At 36.3% G+C, this 23,703-nt stretch overlaps 1 protein-coding gene and 1 pseudogene across 2 annotated transcripts in view; one reads left to right on the top strand and one right to left on the bottom strand.

Annotated features, from left to right (window-relative positions):
* The window catches only part of DGKH (diacylglycerol kinase eta), a 193,962-nt gene that overhangs the window by 139,956 nt on the left and 30,303 nt on the right, over positions 1-23,703 (bottom strand). The gene's annotated exons all lie outside the window — the stretch shown is intronic.
* Positions 19,332-22,247, top strand: LOC116466509 (mitogen-activated protein kinase 6-like; annotated as a pseudogene).

Raw genomic sequence — 23,703 nt, 5'->3', positions numbered from 1 at the left:
TTACATTTGCGTGGTATATCTTTTCCCATCATCTGTATCTTTTAAAACATCTGTATCTTTGTATTTAAAGTGAGATTCTTGTAGAGCAAATAATTGGATTGTATTGATTTATCCAGCCCAACAAGGCATTCAAAAGGAAGTGTTTAGAACACTCACAATTAATGTGATTATCAATATAATTAGGTTTAAATCTACAATTTTGCTGTTTAATATTGGTCTCATCTGTTCTTTATTTCTTGCCTTCTTTTGGATTAACTCAGTATTTTCTAGGATTCAGTTTATCAACATTATTGGCTTATTACTCATGCCTCTTTTTTTTAGTGTTTCTATTTTTTAAAGTGGTTTCTCTAAGGTTTACTATATCCATCTTTAATGTATCACAATGTGCACTCAAATAATATTTTCTCTTCGGTTACAGTATGAGACTCTTACAATGGTAAACATCCATTTCCTCTAACTCCCCTCCTTTGTTCTACTGTTATTTCACAAGTTTAAAAGCCCCAGAACACATTATTAGTTTTACTTTAAAAAGTTGATTATCCTCTAATTTGGAAAATAATCAGAAAATGTCTTTTGTATTTACCCATATTCTAACTATTTCTAGTGCTCTTCATTCCTCTCTAAACCTGCAAATTTTCATCTGATACTATTTTTATTTGGCCTAGATAGCTTCCTTTAATATTTCTTCCAGTGAAGGTCCCCTGGTGATAAATTCTTTTTTGTTTCACCAAAATTCTTTATTTTGCCTTCACTTTTGAAAGATATTTTTCACTGAGCATATAATTCTAGGTTGATGGTTTTTTCTTTCAGCAATTTAAAACTGTCGCTCTATTGTCTTCTATCTGTCATAGTTTCTGTTGAGATATCTGCTATTAATTTTTAATCTTTGTTCTATATATAATCTGTCTTTGTTCCTCTGGCTGCTTTTAGGATTTTCTCCTTACTACTGGTTTCCTGCAAGTTGATTCTGATGTGCTATCAGGTTGTTTTGTTCATGATTCTTCTGATTGAAACAGATGGAGCTTCTTGGATTTTGTGCATTTATAATTTTCATCAAATTTAGAGAAATTGTGGCCATTACTTTTTTTTTTTCTTGTTTTTCTTTTTCCAGACTCTTCTTTTATTATACTTTAAGTTTTAGGGTACATGTGCACAAGGTGCAGGTTTGTTACATATGTATACATGTGCCATGTTCGTGTGCTGCACCTATTAACTCATCATTTAACATTAGGTATATCTCCTAATGCTATCCCTCCCCCTTCCCCTCACCCCACAACAGGCCCCGGTGTGTGATGTTCCCCTTCCTGTGTCCAAGTGTTCTCACTGTTCAATTCCCACCTATGAGTAAGAACATGTGGTGTTTGGTTTTTTGTCCTTGCGATAGTTTGCTGAGAATGATGGTTTCCAGCTTCATCCATGTCCCTACAAAGGACATGAACTCATCATTTTTTATGGCTGCACAGTATTCCATGGTGTATATGTGCCACATTTTCTTAATCCAGTCTATCATTGTTGGACATTTGGCTTGGTTCCACGTCTTTGCTATTGTGAATAGTGCCGCAATAAATATATGTGTGCATGTGTCTTTATAGCAGCATAATTTATAATCCTTTGGGTATACACCCAGTAATGGGATTGCTGGGTCAAATGGTATTTCTAGTTCTAGATCCCTGAGGAATCGCCACACTGACTTCCACAATGGTTGAACTAGTTTACAGTCCCACCAACAGTGTAAAAGTGTTCCTATTTCTCCACATCCTCTCCAGCACCTGTTGTTTTCCTGACTTTTTAATGATCACCATTCTAACTGGTGTAAGATGGTATCTCACTGTGGTTTTGATTTGCATTTCTCTGATGGCCAGTGATGATGAGCATTTTTTCATGTGTCTTTTGGCTGCATAAATGTCTTCTTTTGAGAAGTGTCTGTTCATGTCCTTTGCCCACTTTTTGATGGGGTTGTTTGTTTTCTTCTTGTAAATTTGTTTGAGTTCATTGTAGATTCTGGATATTAGCCTTTTGTCAGATGAGTAGATTGCAAAAATTTTCTCCCATTCTGTAGGCTGCCTGTTCACTCTGATGGTAGTTTGTTTTGCTGTGCAGAAGCTCTTTAGTTTAATTAGATCCCATTTGTCAATTTTGGCTTTTGTTGCCATTGCTTTTGGTGTTTTAGACATGAAGTCCTTGCCCATGCCTATGTCCTGAATGGTATTGCCTAGGTTTTCTTCTAGCATTATTATGGTTTTAGGTCTAACATGTAAGTCTTTAATCCATCTTGAATTAATTTTTGTATAAGGTGTAAGGAAGGGATCCTGTTTCAGCTTTCTACATATGGCTAGCCAGTTTTCCCAGCACCATTTATTAAATAGGGAATCCTTTCCCCATTGCTTGTTTTTGTCAGGTTTGTCAAAGATCAGATGGTTGTAGATATGCGGCATTATTTCTGAGGGCTCTGTTCTGTTCCATTGATCTATATCTCTGTTTTGGTACCGGTACCATGCTGTTTTGGTTACTTTAGCATTGTAGTATAGTTTGAAGTCAGGTAACGGGATGCCTCCAGCTTTGTTCTTTTGGCTTAGGATTGACTTGGCGATGCAGGCTCTTTTTTTGGTTCCATATGAACTTTAAAGTAGTTTTTTCCAATTCTGTGAAGAAAGTCATTGGTAGCTTGATGGGGATAGTATTCAATCTATAAATTACCTTGGGCAGTAGGCCATTACTTCTTCAAATGTTTTTTCTGTCTCTCTCTCTTCTCCTATTGGAACTCCACATACGCATATGTAAGAAGCATGATACTGTCCCACAGCTCATTGCAAAAAAAAAAAAAAAAAAAAAAAAGAGCTATGCATCAACTTTTTATTGTTTTATATTGTGTATTTTTAAATTCTGTGTCTTCAAATTGACTTTTCTTTACTTCCATAGTATCTGTTAATACCATTCAGAGTATTTTCATTTCAGATATCGCACTTTTCATCACTAGAAGTTGAATCTAAGTCCTTTATGAATCCTCTTGTGTTCATGTTTTTTCTACCTCCTTGAACAAATGAAGTATACTTATAGTAGTTGTTTGAATGAACTTGTTAACCAATTCTATCATCTCTTTCATTTCTAACCCATTTTCTATTGCTTACATTTTCTCCTATTACTGGGTTGAATTTTCCAGCTTTTGCATGTGTGATGATTCTCTAATGAATATTCAACATTATTAATGTTATGCTGTTGGGATCTGGATTTTGTTGTATTCCTTTAAATATTGTCAGGCTTTGTAGTGGGATACACTTAAATTCATTTCAGACTTACTTTTTAAGTTCTGTTATGGCATGTCCAGAGCAGCCTTTAATCTAAGGCTAATCTGTCCCATTACTGAGGCAAGGCCCTTCTGAGGCTTCTACAGGATCTCTGTGTATTATGAGACCTTTCCACTCTGTCCAGTGGGAATATGAACTACTCCTAGTTCTGTATGAGCTCCAAGGGTTGTTTTGCCTACTCCATTCTGGTGTGTGTGTGTGTTTTCTTTTTTTTTTTTTCCTTCTGGCATTTCTTTCCTCCAACAATTTTCTCCCATTAATGCACAGAATAGTTCTTGGCCACAGACTCAGGCCAACATAGCAGATCTCCAGAGGTTTCTTTCTGTGTAGTTCCCAACTCTCTCACATTTTTCCCCACAAATTCTAGCCTCCTCAAACTCTGAACTCTGCTGCTTCAACTCAACAAGACCATAGGGCATTCTTTGGGTTTCCCCTCCAGCATTGTGGTCTAAAAACTCTCCAGGCAGCAAGTTGGGACAATCAGAGGGCTCACATCAAGGTTTGTTTCTTACATTGCTTTTTGCTCTTTCTCTAAGTGATCACTGTCATGTGCTGCCTGTGGTCTGAAAACAGGCCATTGTTTAGAATAGTTCTTTAAGGCAGAAAGTCCCTGTTACTCTATCATCACCAAAGACAAATTGTTTTGTTATCAATTAAAACTATTTCCTTTCTCTAAAAATCCATTTGTATAAAATCAATTTTAAAAGAACATATTATAACTGATTTTTGTTGTTTGAGAAAAAGTATAGTTGGAAAGATATATGTTAGAGTAATTTTTTTCCTCAGTATACAAAACCATAAGAATGTAAAATTTTCAGGCCGGGCGCAGTGGCTCACGCTTGTAATCCCAGCACTTTGGGAGGCCGAGGCGGGCGGATCACGAGGTCAGGAGATCGAGACCACGGTGAAACCCCGTCTCTACTAAAAATACAAAAAATTAGCCGGGCGTGGTGGCGGGCGCCTGTAGTCCCAGCTACTCGGAGAGGCTGAGGCAGGAGAATGGCGTGAACCCGGGAGGCGGAGCTTGCAGTGAGCCGAGATCGCGCCACTGCACTCCAGCTTGGGTGAGAGCGCGAGACTCTGTCTCCAAAAAAAAAAAAAAAAAAAAAAAGAATGTAAAATTTTCAGGTTGACCATGTAACAATAAAGTTATTACAGCTTTCAGGCTTGTCCTTATACCAATATTGTAGAGACAGCAAAGTAAGAGAAATGGCAAGGAAATTTGCTCACTTCTTCATTCATAATAAACACTTACTGAATCTGATTATATCTAAAGCAACACTTTAGGCAACAAGGTTGATATAAAGATGAGTGAAAGATCCCTGTTTTTATTGCTCGTATAAGAAATTAAGATTTGCTGGGCATGGGGGCTCACATCTGTAATCCCAACACTTTGGGAAACAAAGGTGGGTGGATTACTTGAGGTCAGGAGTTCAAGACCAGCCTGGACAACACGATGAAACCCCATCTTTACTAAAAATACAAAAATTATCTGGGCATGGTGGTGCATGCCTGTAATCCCATCTACTCAGGGGCTGAGGCACGAGAATCGCTTGAACCCAGAGGCAGAGGGTGCAGTGAGCCATGACTGCTGCACCACTACACTCCAGCCTAGGAAACAGAGTAAGACTCTGTCTCAAAAAAAAAAAAAAAACCACTTAGTTTAATAGGTTAGATAAAAATATAGACATCATGCATGAACATCAGTATGCAGTAAATATCTTTGGAAAAGTATTTCATATTACAGAAATTCATAGAGGAAAGAGATCACTCAGACTATGGACTTTAAACATACCTGGATTTTCCAAGAGTTGAATAATTTTTTAAAAAACAATTATTTCAACTTAAATATTCTGACTACATTAGCTTCAAGTAAAAAGCACAAGATTATGTCTTAGAATCAAACTCTGGCTCATTTTTTTGTCCTCTTTGAAAATGTTATTTCTACTTTACATTTTTCCCCAAAAGCAACCCTTTCCATCCACATAATAGGCTTACTCTGCTGTAAACCTACCATCTTAAATCATTTCTTTTAACATTTCACAATGTGGGTCTACCATATCATAGCAACCTTATTGCTCATATTTTGAGAATGGTTAGAACCTTCAAACTACCTATTGCCACAAACTCCAAATCACAATCACTGTGCTTTTCCCTTTATAGCAATGTATCTCAGAATGTATTCCATGGAACCATGGCATTTCTGGGCAGCTTCTAGAGAGGTTCACAGGCAGGATGGCCATTTTGGGGAGAGAGAGGCATAGGGGGAAGGGAGAAAGGGAATCCATAAACTATTTTGCTCACCTACATTTCACCAGCATGAAATGTAACATTAATTATGATTTACATATTCAGTTATATTCTAAGAGGTTTTGGATGCCCTATAAAGACTGCGTTGGTCAGTATACCCCAGCTATTAATTCAGGGAATGATCTAGCACGTCTCAGCTAATGTTTTTATATCATCTGTATTAACATAACCTAAATTTAAATTTTGTTCTTATGTTATGTCATATGCCAATTCATAAAATGGGTAACTCAAAATGGATAACTGCTTCATGTTTAAAAGTAGGAATAAAAACAGCAATGTAAAGTATTATGAGCAAAAACAGAAATCCAGAATGCATACGTATCTATTTATAGAATTCAATTTTTTTTTTTACTAAGAACAATCATTATGAAACTTTTCACTAGGTTAATAAAGCAAGATTAAATTAACCACTAACATCTGTTTTCCCATTGCTATACATCTTAGCTATGGTTAGAACCTAGGTGGCATTAAAGTCCTTGTCATTTTGCCAGACACTGTCAACCCAAATTATTAAGGGTATATAAACTAGTAGCACGTTTATACTACCAGACTGGGGAAAAAAAAAAAAAGTCTAATCCTTAGCTGTAGCAACCTATAAAGAATATTGTTAACTGTAAAATTATATCCTAAAAATATAATGGTTAAATAAAACATAGCCATCAAAGTTGTGTTAACATTTGTTTAAAAATACGCAATACATTGAAATACATATAACTAAGGTTAACACTATATAAACATAAGATATAGTTACCTAAAATTTTTAATTATAAAACTCTTTAAGATGAATGAGGCTATTGTGAATAACTTCCTTTAAAAAAATTTGGTAGTTTTAAATATTTACACCTAAACTAAAAACACACAAGCACTCTTATATACAACACTGAATAGCAGATGGGATCATTTCCTAAGATGTAGTATCAAAGAAAAAACAGGTTGTACTATTTCTATTTGGACAGCAATAAGATGAACAGCAAAGAACTTCCAAGAGATACCTGTGAATAAACATGGCAAAAAAAAATTTTTAAGTGATTTTTAAAAATAACTTTATGGTGCAAGCATCTGTAAGCATATACAAACTATGGTGTAAGACATATATGTATAAATGTCTGTTGTCTTTTATATTAAATATTGAATATATTTACATGAATATGGATGACCAGGAGTTCTTTTATATCAATAATTATGTCTAGATTGTGATTAAAGGTTAGTGATCAATTTCTAGTTATGGCTTCATCATAATTTGCTCTCATATTTTGGTTGCTGTCTCTACTTGTAAAAGGTCACTTTTGGTCGCTGTCTCTACCTGCATTCCAGGTAGAGACGGGCCAGAATGCTGCCCATCCCCGTGTCGTTCATGCTTCTTAAAAGTGGGTTTAACACTAATTCCACTTTTATGTCTTACAAAGTATAATACTTGAGAAAATATTGTTGGTTTCCAGGGGTACTTTTTCTCTCCTCTCTCTTTTTATTTAGCCTGTTTCATTTTTCCAATATTTCTTTAAAGCTTTTAAAGACAGAGAAGGTTAAGTTGTCTGTCCTAGTAGCTTGGGCTCCCTACAGGGAAAAGATTAGTGGGTGGGTTAGTGAGCCAGACATGGGTCCTCAAGAAGCAACGAGTTGCTCAGGGAAGCCATAGAAGTCCAGTCCAACCCGAAGCCCAGTTCAGCCCGCATCCCAACTTCCGCTGTATCCCAGGGCAGAGAAGGTGCTTCCCTGCCTACAGCGGCAGCGCTAGATAAAATGGCGCCAGGAACCCCGCCAGAACTTCCTGCATTACCAAACGGTAAAATAACCCAAACTTGCATTTGTATAACTATGGTTTTTAAAAGTTCTCCATTTGAGTCTCACAGCTGAATAAAACAGAAAGAGAGGAGGGCATGTCACCATTTTACACGCGGAAAAAAGAGTTTCAATGACCTTCCGATGTCATACCGCTATTAGAGTATCACCACACCCTCCATCACCACCCCTCTGGATTTCTCATCATTTAAGTTGCAAGTTCCTTGAACCAAGAAGCAAATCTCTCTCCCTCTTTTTTGTGTTTTTGTTTTTGTTTTTTGCTTCACACACATTTTAAAATGCTGACGACTGGCAGCATATTTACTAACAGTGTCATCTTTAAAACATCTTCATTTATATTCACTAATCTTTTAAAATCCTCATGACCTTAACAGTTTTTGTTTTGACATACTTTCAAGTCAGTTACTACTGTTACTCTAGCTGAGGTTGGATTTTTCTAGCTTTTTTCCTAAAAACCAAAAACAGGAAGAGAGTCCAGCAGTAAGAGCCTCTAGCATAAACCTTATTAGCTTTCCATTATCCCGAAGAACTAGAACTATTATTCACATTCTTCAATTCATTTCAAAAGAACTTCAACAGGCCCTGTGATGAGCCCCAGGGATACTTAAACCAAACAAGCAAGGTTTGGAGGCTTTAGTGGGGAAACAAATATAAATTGACAATGCAATTTGTACATGTAAAGAAAAGGGAAATACAGAGTATTACTGATGTCCACAGAAGGGGCATCTAACCTTCTACAAGAAATGTCAATATGGAGTGCCTTTCTCTTAATAAATTTAGACAGCATTCTAGAACCTGGTGAAAATGGTGACTTGAAATAACTGACTACTTGGAGCAAGCTAGCATTATTTTACAAACATTATTTCTACTGCAGGACAAGCAGTGAGATCCAATCATCCATGACCTCAAGCAAAATCACTGTACCATAAACTAAAGTTCAAAAGAAAATGGGTCTTTGTCTTGGAAATGTATTAACTCTGGGGAGGGAAAAATCCTATAATAGAAATTGATGGCTGAATATAATTTGGGATAATAAGGCAAACAATATGAGAATAAACACTAAGTAAAGAATATGAAAATCCTAAGAACATAAAGAAGGTCATTAAGAATACAATTGTAAGGTCTAGAAAAATATTCTTTTAAAATAGCTTTACTTTTGCTGTTATTACTATCAATAAACATGCAAGATGTTTTTCCTTCTTTAATAACTCAACCCAAAAGCCATTAGGTGAGACTGAGCAAGGTAGACAAGTGTGGGGGGTCAAATGCCCAGAAGGGTAATGAGGTAGTGGCCTCATGGGCCAGTGCCAGTGTCAGAGTTCAAGCAGAGCAAGAAGGGTACGTGTGCAGCCCACCAGGAGGTGTGAGAGCCTACATGGAATGAGGATAGCAATGAGGATTGATCTGATAGGTTAAATATATTGAGGATAATGAGAGCCACGTTTCTCACTGTCTAAGGAAAAAAATGTGAATGAACTTTGTGGGGTGGACTGGAATCAAAGGTTCCTATGTGAACTCATTGTTTTCAATATTAATTGACACAAAAATAAATAAGATGTAACTCTGTCCACTGAGAGGGCCTGGGAACAGTGACACCTCAATACCAATGAGCACACCTAAGGCTCAGATCTTGGTTTCTAAATACTATTCTTCACTGAAAGGAAGCAGTAATCCTTGGAGAAAGAGCTGATTTCAAAGCTGGGGCAAAGAGAGAGCAAGATGAACTCTGGATATCTCATTATGCCAGAAAATTAAGTGCTTAAGAATGCTGGGGACATATCAGAAGAATTGAGAAAATAGCCTGAGATGGCTCCTACTGTTATAATCTGAGACAATTCAGGCATCCAAAGAAATAATAATTCTAATGGCTTATATACATTGAATAAAACATGGAGCTTTAAGTCCAAACTGATAAATACAAAGATAATTTTAAAAACAGGAGAAAAAGTCCAGGCGCAGTAGCTCACACCTGTAATCTCAGCACTTTAGGAAGCCAAGGCAGGTGGACCACTTGAGGTCAGGAGTTCAGGACCAGCCTGGCCTACATGGTGAAACCCTGTCTCTGTTGAAAACACAAAAGTTAGCCAGGTGTGGTGGTGCACACCTGTAGTCCCAGCTACTTGGGAGGCTGAGGTAGGAGAATCGCTTGAACCCAGGAGGCAGAAGTTGCAGTGAGCCAACATCGTGCCGCTGCACTCCAGCCTGGGCAACAGAGTGAAAACCCATCTCCAGGAAAAAAAAAATTGGAGAGAAAGATTTTTCTTAGTAGCATGGCAACCTAAATAGAGAAAAGAATAATGAAAATAAAGAATGATAAAATTGGAAAATTCATTTGGCAACCATGATAGTAATTATTTCAAAATAAAATGTATCTCTAGTATTAAAAAATATGTATATAGCATGGTAAATTTTGAACAAAGAATAATCCAAGCTTTCATTTCCCAGTATTGTTTGGCTAAAGAAGCATAAAAATTAGGAGTCAGGCTCTGTGACTTACTGGCTGGGCTGGGATAGGTCACTTACTTCTCTGATTCTTAGTTTCCTCGTCTGTAAAGTGATATGAACTTAGATTCATAGTTCTAAACTATTAAATTCAATAAAGCCTCTTTTTTCAAATAAAATCTTATAAAAAGTTATAATATATAAAACTCAGATAAATAATGAGATAAAAATCTTCCGGGGAAAACTTAAATAACAGTTAAAATTGTTATACTTATCAGAAAATGCCTAGAAACCTGGAGCTTACAGATTTCAAGAAAAAAAAAAGTAGGACAGGAAAATAAATAGTCACAAAGATTATTTGTTATAATCTAATATAATATTGTAAACTTGATTTTTCCTTCATTTACAATTGTTATATTTAGTAGCCTTTTCCGAATCTAAAACTCTTAGAGGAAGATTTCTATAAAATGAATTCAGAAGTTAGTTTTCAAGAGATTATGATCAAGAAATGGAAACAGTTCATTCATTTCATTACACCGAACATAATGACCACTCAAAAAATTTCACTAGAATACTGCCTAGGTATGAGCTTATACTGGAAGTCATAATATACTCACTAAGGAATACCAGAGCTGGGAAGGAGCTTCTATCCCAGGGGGCAGAAATCCATCTCATAACCACAAGTCCTCATCCACCTATATGGTACGAAACTCAGCACCTCATAAAGTATAGAGTGAATCTGGAACTGTGCAGTTAAATGCCTTCTCTAACACTCTTACATTTGATCTGATAAACATTAACTATTCTGTAGAATGCACCACATCAAAAAGCATACAATAAAAAGGGCACCAACAAATGAGGATGAAATCTAAATTACCATGTTAAGTAGCAATTTAATTTTGTATTTGGGTATAGTGAAAACGAAGATATGAAATTATTGAACTTCAAGGATAAAGAAAGAATTTTTCAGGTATCCTGATAGAAAAAGCAATATGAGAAAATCAGGCTGACCTCAGGTTTTTCCACGATAAAAAAGTCAAAAGAAAGTGGAAGGAAAATGGGACCAAAGAGTATCATATTTAGCCAAGTTATTCGTGTATTAAAAACAACAAGCAGACATTTTCAAACCTCAAAGTACTCAAAAAACACCCATGCATCATTCTTGGAAGTACTACTTAACAATGAAATACAAGTAATTAAGAACAGAGTCAAAAATAAAGAACTCAGAAGTGCACAAACTGTGGTAAAATGACTTATGGTGAGTGCTGAATGCATTCAAATAAAAATAATTTTTAAAGTTAGCATTATGGTTACAAAACAAAAGGTCTACATGATCATACAAGTTAGGAGGTGGTGGGAGGGGACAGGGATGAACTCCGTTAGTGAGAATAGTTCATCTTTCTTTCTTTCTTTCTTTTTTTTTTTTTGAGACGGAGTCTCGCTGTCGCCCAGGCTGGAGTGCAGAGGCACGATCTCGGCTCACTGCAGGCTCCGCCCCCGGGGTTCACGCCATTCTCCTGCCTCAGCCTCCTGAGTAGCTGGGACTACAGGCGCCCGCCACCTCGCCCGGCTAATTTTTTGTATTTTTAGTAGAGACGGGATTTCACTGTGTTAGCCAGGATGGTCTTGATCTCCTGACCTCATGATCTGCCCACCTCGGCGTCCCAAAGTCCTGAGATTACAGGCGTGAGCCACAGCGCCCGGCCAAGAATAGTTCATCTTTCCTAGGAGGTCAAGGGAGGACACCTAAACTGGAATGGGGGTGAAGAGCAAAAAAACCCACTGACCAAAGCAACTGAAATCATTTTTTTACTCTTTTCTTAAACCTACAGGGTTCTTTAAGAACATTCCTCTTTCAGTGAAATGAGACAACGGAGGCTTGGAAGGCTAGAGGGTAGGAGGGGAATGGATGATAAGAAATTGGTTAGTGGGTACACTGTACATTATCTGGGTGATGGACACCCTAAAAGCCCTGAGTTGATCACTATGCAATCTGTGCATGTAATGAAATTGCACATATACCCCATAACTTTGTACATATACCCATAACTTTGTATATATTTTTTAAAAATATACAGATAACTTTGTACATATACCTCATAACTTTGTACATATACTTTTAAAGAATACGCCTCTTGGGCCGGGCGTGGTGGCTCACGCCTGTAATCCCAGCACTTTGGGAGGCCAAGGCAGGTGGATCCCCTGAGATCAGTAGTTCAAGACCAGCCTGGGCAACATGGCAAAACCCCGTCTCTACTAAAAAATATATAAAAAATTAGCTGGGCGTGATGGTGGGTGCCTGTAAATCCCAGCTACTCGGGAGGCTGAGGCAGGAGAATCGCTTGAACCCGGAAGGCAGAGGTTGCAGTGAGCCAAGATCATGCCACTGCACTCTGGGCAACAGAGACAGACTCCATCTCAAAAAAAAAAAAAAAAAAAAGAATATACCTCTTTAAGAGAGGAAAGTAATGTATTTGAAATTCAATCATTCTGTCAGGATGTTAAAGTAAAATGAATTACTTTTAAAATATCTATTGTATGAACCTATTTCTTAAAGTATTTTTGTCTATCTGTCTATATGCATAGAAAGTATGTCTGGAATGAAGTACCCCTAATGTTAATTAGAGTTATTTCTGGCAAGTGGAATTTCAAGGTTTTTTTTAGAGTTTTCAGTTTTATGCTTCAGTTTGGTATTATCTGTTGGCATCTGGCATCCATGTGCATCCCCCCGTGTCCCCCGCCCAACCCCTCAGAGCACATGGGCAGGAAAGCTAAAAACTCCATTTCCCAGACTCTCACAGGTTCTGGATGTGATTTGAGTTCTGCCAATCAGATGCACTAGATTTGGAAGGTGAAAGTGAAGTAAAGGCCATCTTTTAGCTGTTAACAGGTAGCCAGAAAACAAGGTCCAACAGAAGTATGTGTTTGCAGTGACCAGAATCCATATTCCGGCATCTTGTCACCAGCTCTGTAGGTATGAGACAGCTATGGCAGTGGCAGCAGTGCTACCAGTAATAGAAGCAGCCTCCTGACCTCTAGATGGCAACTTAACACTTACAGTCCAGTGGCAGCCTCTGATTTTCACACATCCCGACCTCTCAGGAATTTTTTAAGAACGCAATTCCCTGAATTAAATCCCTTTCTGCTTAAAACGCCTAAAATATTTTGCTTCCAACATTGAAAGCTCACTGATGCAGTACTTACTACACTTCTTTTGATTCTTTACAATTGCATGCATCATATTTATATTTGCAAAAAGAACAGAGTAATTTTAGTTCCAGAAAATAAAAAAAAAGAATATGAGCAACTATATAACAAGATGTTCATGCTATTTAATTCTGGATGGTGGGACTATGAAAGACTATTATCTTCTTTTTACTTTTCCATTCATTTTCCCCAAAATATTTCTCATTTAAAGAAATAAACAGATCATTTCAACTGTAGAGAAAGAACTAGGGGGAAGCAGGGCTGGAATCAGAAAAATCACTTAGATTGCTGATGAAATAACCCCAAACTACCCTTGCAGCTCACATTATAGCTGGATATTTTTATCCTAATTCTATTTGGTTGAAATGGAAGTAGACAGCCTTTAAATCTGGATGGTCAGCTGTCTCTTTTATTTTCTTTAGACAGAAGAGAATATGAATGCCTTCAACCAAAGACAAACCAGTCTAAGATGTTTCTAAATAGGCTGACCTAAATCACTCTAACTTTTCCATTAACCAGATAAAAGTTCAAGGCCAGGGCCAAGGATAGTAAAAGTTATTTTCCAATTTCCATTCTGCCTCAGATGGATAATATTCAGAAAACTGTATTTGTCATTCCTTGTATGAACATACTATTGATCCTTTTTTTATTTCTTGGGTAAATGACTTTATTCTTTCTTGCTATTGAAACATTAAGGTAGTGTCACCAGTAATAATCAATAGTAAAGCTTCATGAAGCTTTCCAAAGTTCTGATACCAGACTTTCTCTGATGATGTTTTTCTGCTCTGAAGTTTGCAACTCATGTTTAAGTATTTTAAGTATTTTAAGTATTAATAAAGTGGAGATCTAAACCACATCAGGAAAACATACTGTTATTTTTACAAATGTTGTTAAATTCATAATATGGGCAGAATAATAAAGCAGCTTTCAGTCTTTCTACACACTATCCAGTCTCTCAGGGGCTATGTTACAGAATTTATTAATGGTCTAGTGGAAGAATCATTACAAATATGAGCAATTTGAAAGTACCAAGAAGAATATCTAAACCAAACTGCCAAAAGAAAGTAAGTAAACATTATGAAGAGAAAGTGATGCATAATTCTATATTCTATAAAAGGTGATGAAGAAAATCTTTGAGGGCTTTCATTTAACAGGATAAAAATCTCAGCTATGAACTACCAAAAGAAAAAAATTACACACAGACACATTTTACAGCATGTTTAAGAAATAAGAAACCATAACTTCCAATAACTTATAACTTCTTTCTCATCCTACAGAAATTGGAGCTATAACAAGTGATTTTAATTAGAGATTCAAGCAGCTTCCCTTGGATGAATTACACTGTCACATCTGTAGAAAAAAAAAAATCTAAACAGTACTTTTTTTAAACCAATATTCTGTTGCTTACCTATTCTTGGAAAAGAGCCATAAATTATTTGTGATAAAATAATTACATTCCCAACATTATATGTTAAAACACTGTGGTCACAAGAAATATAGACCCAGCTGCAGACAAAAAGTGGTTAACCTGAACTTGAATAGCAGTAAGATTTCTGGAAAATGGGCAATAAAAAAGAGGGTTACGATGTTTTCTTAGACAACACTCTCCTGATATAAATACCATATCTTTCTCCCTCCAGCTCTATGTTGGGGGTTGATTTTCTTTTCTCTCTTCAATTGGCCATTATCCAAGAGGCCAGTACAGAAAGTTTGCATGACAAGAATATGACAGGTAATAGAAAATGAATCACTACTTTAGATCAGCTGCACATACAAATATAGCATACATGGAATTTCTCTACATATAATAATTCTTTTATTCTTTACGCCAATAAAGAATTGAGCTGTCTCCTATGCAACAAACACAGCAGTCTGTTACACAGGCTGCAAACAACGTGAGAAATGACTTTACTTGTTAAGTAATTTTTAAAAACTTAAGTTGGTGTCTTGGTGTCTACAGACTTGGGTTTTTTTAAAAAATCATAGACTAAATTTTGAGGAATTTATTTACAAAATACACTTGCACAATATTTACAAACACCATCTGGAATTTCCAGAAAAAGGCTATAAGAGGATTACACGCAACAATCCCAAATGGAAAGTAGAATCACATTGAAAGTGGGCTATATTATAAAGGAAAAGGCTATTATTGTATGATACTTAAAGCTTATGGTATTATAACATTGTTTAAGACTGTTCTGGAGATTTGGTGCCTTTAAAAATAAAAATAGGAAAGTTCAATTAGAAGCATAGAAATCAAGGATGGAATTAAGTAACACTGGCAGAAACAAGGTGACAATGAGCTTGTAAAATGTAGATAGCAGTCTGAAAATAGGAAAGAGTAGGAGGAAGCTGCTGAAACAGGTAGCAGCCAGTGCTTGCCATGGAAACCATGATGACTGGATGAACATCCATCATGGCGTGAGGCTTAAAAGAGTCCCCACCTGCACCTTTCTTAAGTTTCAGTTAGTGGCTCCAGCAACCTGTAGACATTAATGAATAACCTTTCAGTAGACTAAATAAGCTAGCAGCAGCAACAGGCATGAGTTGACAAATCTGTTAAGGGCTAAGTTTCAAAGCGGCTTCTGAAAGATTTAAGGGAAGAAAAAGTTATTTTATATACAGATTAACAATGGTGCAAAAATAATGATAGTGGAAGTTGAGCCAAGTCCTTAGTGCACTTTTACACTTAGATCTCATATTCATTGATGTCCTCGGTCCCAAGAGACACACTTTCACGATGAAATAAATATTTTCATTATAAAGTTCTTTCACTTTAGAACAGTGAGAAACAATGTGACAGACAGCATGGTCACCACCAATCTTCTAGCCCCAAAGCACTATTCTAAGTGTATTAACAAATTGGAAGGATTATTACACCTTCAAATACCACTAGAAAATTTACACATGAATTTAACAAACTGCAGAAACACGACTAACGCAGGAAAAAGTATGAAAAAAGAAGAAGTAAATCAAAGCTCACTTGTAGTTATCTTGTTTAATCTGTATAATAATCCAACCACATGAATGTATCTCAATTTTAAAATTAGGAAACTGAGGTTTTAATATGTTACATAACTCCTTTATTATCAAACAATTAGTAAGTATAAAAGGCATAAGGGCCTGTTTGCTGTACTAACTTAATCTCCATTACTACCCATTGCCACTCTCATGCTCCATGTGAAACAGAGCCCCACATAACCCTTATTTCATAAGTGGCACACACTTTCAAATTCCAATTCTGTTTTTCCAAAAACTGTTTTGCTAAATTAAATTATGCATTTATTAGAAGCATGGCTCTAGCTTTTCTTCAACATTAGATAACCACACTAGATAGTAAACAGCTAAAATGTAGACATGTTTCATTAGTCTTTGTAAGTCTCGCACATAAATAGGATCTATATTCAAGTTGTTAGGGGATGAGTGGATGCATGGATGGATGGATGGATGGATGGATGGATGGATGGATGGATGGATACAATACAGACAGTGGCCTGTTTTGATACATCAGCTGGGTTAGGAAATAAACAGGTACCTTATAGCCTGTATGCCATGGTAGAGCAAGGGTGTCTTTCTTGCCCTTCCATGTGGATTCTTTCAAATCATATCTTAATAGTTATTTTACTGTGTCACTGATAAATAAAAAGTTTGCAAATATTTCCTTTAATTATTTGAAGGAAAACAGGAAGATGAAATTTAGGTGATTTTCACAACCAATTTGGAATGAGATACCTGAACTTTTATCATCCTCAGGATGGAAATTTTGATAAATGATGTGAAGACCTAACAGAAAACATGAAGCTGTAAGAATAATAGGGCTTAAAAATGGCAAAAATCATATTCTGAAGAATAACAATACCTAAGCCAAATTATTCTTTAAATCTAAACACATTGGACAATAACTCTCTATGTCCAAAACACAGCAATGCAAACAAATCAGCTCCCTTCAACTATTACTGAGTTTTCTACTATGTACCTTAAGACAATAATGACTCTAATTTTATATATATTTAATTCAAAAACACTTATTTGATCATAATAAAAGTATAAACAGAACTCAGTAAATTTTCTAATTCATCTTTCCTGTTGTAGACAGTCTAACAAAAATATCATGATAATTTCTATGAGAACTAAGTTCCATGAATTCAGTGGACGCTTCATAGCAGAGTACTAGGAGGAAACACCAAAGCCATCGTGCAGTTCAGTCCTGCTAGAATGCTATCCTTTTCCTGGTGCACGACTGTCATTAACCACACTTCAAGACTCAGCTCAATGTGACCTTCTCTGGAAGCCTTCCATATCTGCTCAAGAGTGCCCACTATGTTTGTTTCTGTGACAGCATGTATCCATTACCATATATACTTGCATGAATGGCTGTATACCATATACAGATGCTCCTCAACTTACAATGGCATTACATCCTCTTAAACCCATAGAAAGCTAAAAACATCATAAGCTGAAAATGCATTTAAACACCTAACCTGCCAAATATCATGGCTTAGCTTAGCCTACTTTACGTGTGCTCAGAGCACTCACATTTTGTCTACAGTTGGACAAAATCATCTAACACAAAGCCTATTTTATAATACAGTGTTGGATATCTCATATAATTTATCGAGTACTGTACTGAAAGTGAAAAACAGAATAGTTGCATGGGCATTCGAAGTATGATTTCCACTAAAGATGTATTGCTTTTGCCACTGTAGATTTGAAAAATCTTAAGTCAAACCATCAAAAGTAAAAGACCATCTGTATATCTGTACATATAGCTGTCTCCCCCACTATAAGAAAGGACTGCATTCTACTAATTGTTGATCTCCTGCACAAAATACACACTATTTTAATAAATGGCAAAGAAAACAAAGAATTAATACACTGCATACCCTGCTCTAAAATCTTGAGGGTATATCGAGCAGGACACTGCTCTAAAATTTCATTCCTCTTACCAAATAGATAGCAAAGAGAAGGATGAACATTATCATAACAGCTAAAATATATAAAAGAATTTCTCAAAACTAGAACCATTCCCTTTTTCATTCAACAAATATCGTTTAAGCAATGACTACGTAACAGGCAGTGTTGTGGGCACAGGAGACAGGGCAGGGAAAAAAACAGACAAATATCCCTGCCCCCATGGAGTTTATATTCTAATATTAGAAGATGGATTTAGAGAAAATTGTACTATCTAGTGTATTCGGTGGTGATCAGTGCTAAGGGGAGAAGTTAAGAAGTAAAGGAGGTTGGGGCATGCCAGGTTGGGGGTGGGGACTGCAATGCTGGATAGCATCACCAGGGCAGGTAGCACTGAGAAGGTGACCTCTGAGGTGAGGGAGGGACTTTTATTAGTTGAAAATCCCTTTTTCTTTTGTTTAAAAACTCATTGGTTAAAAACATTACATTCTATAAGGTGTTAATTATGAACAGAGCTCCATATACATCACCCTGTCTAGGCTTTCATAATGAGATTTCACAGTCTAGTAAATTTAGAAATGATCTAAAACAGAGTTAATGGGAAGCCACTGTCTCATGACAGTGGGCAGATCTGTATTTCTTTGCAAGGTAAACATTTTTTTTCTTGATCATCACAATTCAACTTTGTTTTAGACGCTGATTTTATTTGCTTACTGTGGAACATCATCTATATTCTTTTAACATCAGTACAATAATTTATCTCTTTTAAGAACCAATTATGTTCCAGCCACAGTTCTAAATACTCAAATTATCTCATGCAAATCATCACAACAACTCTATGAGGTAGGTACATTTATTGTCCAGATTTCAGAGATAAGGCTGGGTTACAGAGATTAAGTAACTTACCTGAAGTCACTTAGAGGGTAAATAGGACAACTGGGATTTAAAACCAGGCCTTTCTCAAAACAAAGTCCATGATCTTAACCACAACACTGCATTGCCTCAAAGATAAGAGTAGTTGTGTCATACAGCATTTCAATATGCCTGCTTACTAACTGTTCAAATATAAACTTAAAAAGAAAGTGACCTCCTAACAAAAGTTTTTTCTTCTAATTCAAACATTAAGCAATATGAACTCATAGGAGCAAAATACAGCTCCTATTTTTAAAGACCATCTTGGGAATCTATTACATAAACACTGAGTAGTGATGCCAGGGGTCATTACGATAGGGAAAAGGAAATAAAATGTACTGATAAAAGTAAACCACATTCTTCTGTCTCTAAGAATGTCTCTAGTCTCAGGGTTGTTCCTTTTAAATTAAACCAACACGGCCCTCTCTCACGGGTCGGTGTTACATGGCGGTGACTGCGGCAAAGCAAGGGCCTCAGAGCCACCACTGCCGCCAGCACAGCCGGAGACCTGAGCTGACACTGGGGGCTGTCCGCGGGGCCTGCACTCTCTTGATGAGTCAGAGAAGTCCCGTTGTATCACACACAGTAAGATGGACAGTAGCTTTGATTTTAATTGTGGTGAGCTGGAGCCACCTGATCATTAACAAAGGACATCTTCTGTTACCCAACAGCCGCCAGGGCTTCCTGTTGAAATATATAGCAACAAAGGAAGAAAAGAAGCAAAACGCTAATAGTGCTTACCAGCACCTTAGAATGATGCTGCTCAGGACCAGTCCAACACTGAATGTATCTGCACTGTGAGGAGAATGTTCATAGAAGCCTGTCATGTGCATATTTATTCACATTTTTGTTAAATGTTAAATCGTTTAGCACAGTAATCTGAGTGCATAGTATGTCATTTCAGTTTGAGTTTCTTGAGTGTTTTCTTTAAATGTCTGCAGAGTTGCTGCCCCTTTCTTGAACTATGAGTACTGCAATCTTTTAAATTATCAGCATGAGTAGAGCTTTTTGAGCTTTAAATCTATGGGGAAATCAACAGGCCTGTTTGGCACAAGCAATGAACATCAAGAAACCATCTTGCTGTGGAAGCATAATTATTTTTCTTCTCCCTTTTTGAAAGATCTTTCCTTTTGATGCCAGTTTTCTTCCTTGTTTACACAAGTTCAACAATTCCAAAGGAAAAGGCAATCGTAAGGGTTTCAACGTGGCAGAGAAATTTGAAAGTCTCATGAACATTCATGGTTTTGATCTGGATTCTAGGTATATGGACTTAAAACCACTGGGTTGTGGAGGCAATTACTTGTTTTTTTCTGCTGTAGACAATGACTGTGACAAAAGAGTAGCCATCAAGAAAACTGTCCTTACCAATCCCCAGAGTGTCAAACATGCTCTATGTGAAATCAAAATTATTAGAAGACTTGACCATGATAACATTGTGAAAGTGTTTGAAATTCCTGGTCCCAGTGGGAACCAATTAACAGATGATGTGGGCTCTCTTACAGAACTAAACAGTGTTTACATTGTTCAGGAGTACATGAAGACAGACTTGTCTAAAGTGCTGGAGCAGGGCCCTTTACTGGAAGAGCATGCCAGGCTTTTCATGTATCAGTTGCTATGGGGGCTCAAGTACATTCACTCTGCAAATGTACTGCACAGAGATCTCAAACCAGCTAATCTTTTCATTAATACTGAAGACTTGGTGCTGAAGATAGGTGACTTTGGTCTTGCACGGATCATGGACCCTCATTATTCCCATAAGAATCATCTTTTGAAGGATTGGTTACTAAATGGTACAGATCTCCATGTCTTTTACTTTATCCTAATAATTATACTAAAGCCATTGACATGTGGGCTGCAGGCTGCATCTCTGCTGAAATGCTGACTGTTTTGTAAAACCCTTTTTGCAGGTGCACATGAACTTGAACAGATGCAGCTGACTTTAGAATCTATTCTTGTTGCACATGAGGAAGGTCATCAGGAGCTTCTCAGCGTAATTCCAGTTTACATTAGAAATCACATGACTGAGCCACACAAACCTTTAACTCAGCTACTTCCAGGAATTAGTCGAGAAGCACTGAATTTCCTGGAACAAATTTTGACATTTAGCCCCATGGATCAGTTAATAGCAGAAGAAGCGCTCTCCCATCCTTACATGAGCATATATTCTTTTCCAATGGATAAGCCAATTTCAAGCCATCCTTTTCATATTGAAGATGAAGCTCATAATATTTTGCTTATGGATGAAACTCACAGTCACATTTATAACTGGGAAAGGTACCATGATTGTCAGTTTTCAGAGCATGATTGGCCTATACATAACAACTTTGATATTGATGAAGTTCAGCTTGATCCAAGAGCTCTGTCTGATGTCACTGATGAAGAAGTACAAGTTGATCCCCGAAAATATTTGGATGGAGATCGGGAAATATATCTGGGGGATCCTGCTTTTGATAACAATTACTCTGCTGAGCCTTGTTGGCAGTAACCAGATCATCATGAAAACAAATATTGTGATCTGGAGTGTAGCCATACTTGTAATTACAAAACGAGGTCATGATCATATTTAGATAACTTAGTTTGGAGAGAGAGTGAAGTTAACCGTTACTATGAATCCAAGCTTATTACAGATCTTTCCAATTGGAAGGAACAAAGCAAAGAAAAATCTGATAAGAAAAGCAAATCAAAATGTGAAAGGAATGGATTGGTTAAAGCCCAGATAGTGCTAGAGGAAGCATCACAGCAACTGGCTGGAAAAGAAAGAGAGAAAGAATCAGGGATTTCATTTTCATTCCTTTATTGCAGGAACTATTCAATTTAGCTTCCAACATGAGCCTACTGATGTTGTTGGTAAATTAAATGACTTGAATAGCTCAGTGTCCCAACTACAATTGAAAAGTTTGATATCAAAGTCAGTAAGCCAAGAAAAACAGGAAAAAGGAATGGCAAATCTGGCTCAATTAGAAACTTTGTACCCATCTTCTTGGGACAGCCAGTTTGTGGGTGATGGGGAGAACTGTTTTCTCATAAATCAGTTTTGTGAAGTAAGAAAGGATGAACAAGTTAAGAAGGAAAACACACTAGTTACTTAGACAAGTTCTTCAGCAGGAAAGAAGATCCCGAAATGCTAGAAACTGAGCCAGCAGAGGATAGGAAACTTGGGGAGAGAGAAATGAGGAAGGATTTCTGAACAACAGTGGGGAGTTCCTCTTTAACAAGCAGCTCGAGCCCACAGGCATCCCGCGGTTTCACAGTCCAGTTGGGTCACCACTTAAGTCAATACAGGCCACATTAACAGCTTCTGCTATGAAATCTTCCCCTCAAATTCCTCATCGAACATACAGCAGCATTCTGAACATCTGAACTAAAACACTCAGCAGACATTTATCTTTGTATTCTTATGAAATGTATTTGGTCTTTTTTGTTACTAGAGTTTAAGTCATTTTTTACTTGAATCAGATGGTGTCATTTAGTAAGGATTTTATGAGTACTTGGTTTTTAAATCCAGACTTTCTTTTTCTACATGTGAGATAGTTTTCATTTTAAATGACATGTCATTTGCACACAAAAATAATGAATACAGCAAAATAATGCAATGCAGGAGGAGACAAAAGAAATGCACTAAGACAAGTAAAGAACATCCTCTCATAGAACAACAATCTGTCTTACAGGAAACAAATTTTGCCTTGAAATTTACAGTGAGACTGTACAAAATTGCATGAAAATATCTATTTTTATCCTAAGACAATTTTCATTCATGAGTAGTTTCAAGTTTTTCATACCGTACACATTTCGTAAAACACATGATACCAGAAGCAACTGAAAATGAATGCTGAATTTGGTATACGTGTGTTATCTACCTCAAAGTAACAAAAATATGTGGCAAAACATATATCACCCATAGTGCTTCACAAAACGCACTTCTATTTAGCCAGCGTGTATTGTAGTGAACTATTCTTAATGAGACTCATTCAATGTTTATAAATGTTCTGGTATTCATTCTTTATAGTGAAGTGTTAATACATCACATCTTATTTATTTTAGCAAATCAGTATATTTTCTGTATTTAATTATAAAAATTAACTTAGTTTTTAAAATTTATTTGCAAATACACTTTTTCCATTTGGCACTATGGTTTGTTGCCTACCTAGCTGAATCTATGTCAGTTTATCCTAAGGCTGTCCACATACTCATTTTAAGTAACGTGCTCACTGTGTATAGGAATTTGTATTTTGGAGGTGCTTGATCTAGCTACAAAGAAAAATTAATTAGGAATTATTAAAAATTTATTATTTTTAATATTTATTGTAAATATTATTTTATTATAAAATGCTCTAGAAGTCTTAATTGCGCTTATTTTTTTTTAAAAATGAATGTTAGAATTGTGTGCATGGAAGTAATTAAGGTACATCATTATTATAGTTTAAAAGTTGTACATGATAAGACATTTTGTTTTTACTGAATGATCTATTCCCCATCCCAAGGCAAGCATGAATAAAATTAGGTTAAATGTAGCATGTGGCATCACAGTCTCTTAGAATTTGTTTCATCTATTTTATTTTATTGAATATTGTCTATATCTTTGGTTATCCTGTTTGAAGTAAAAGGACAAATAAAACATGGCCAGCAAAAAAAAAAAAAATTAATTAATTAAATCAACTATAAAAGCAAGAAATGTACTATTAATTGCTAGATCAGTTGTGGCAATAATTAATAATTAAAACTAAGATTAAGAGATAATATAAAATGTTGGCATTAGCACACACAATGGTATCTATTTGTCATTTCAAGCCTTTATGATCTTTCTAGAATAAAAGAT

This window comes from Hylobates moloch, unplaced genomic scaffold, assembly GCF_009828535.3.
Source record: "Hylobates moloch isolate HMO894 unplaced genomic scaffold, HMol_V3 SCAFFOLD_4, whole genome shotgun sequence".
NCBI classification, from domain to species: domain Eukaryota; kingdom Metazoa; phylum Chordata; class Mammalia; order Primates; family Hylobatidae; genus Hylobates; species Hylobates moloch.
This window is presented reverse-complemented; position numbering and strand designations above follow the sequence as displayed.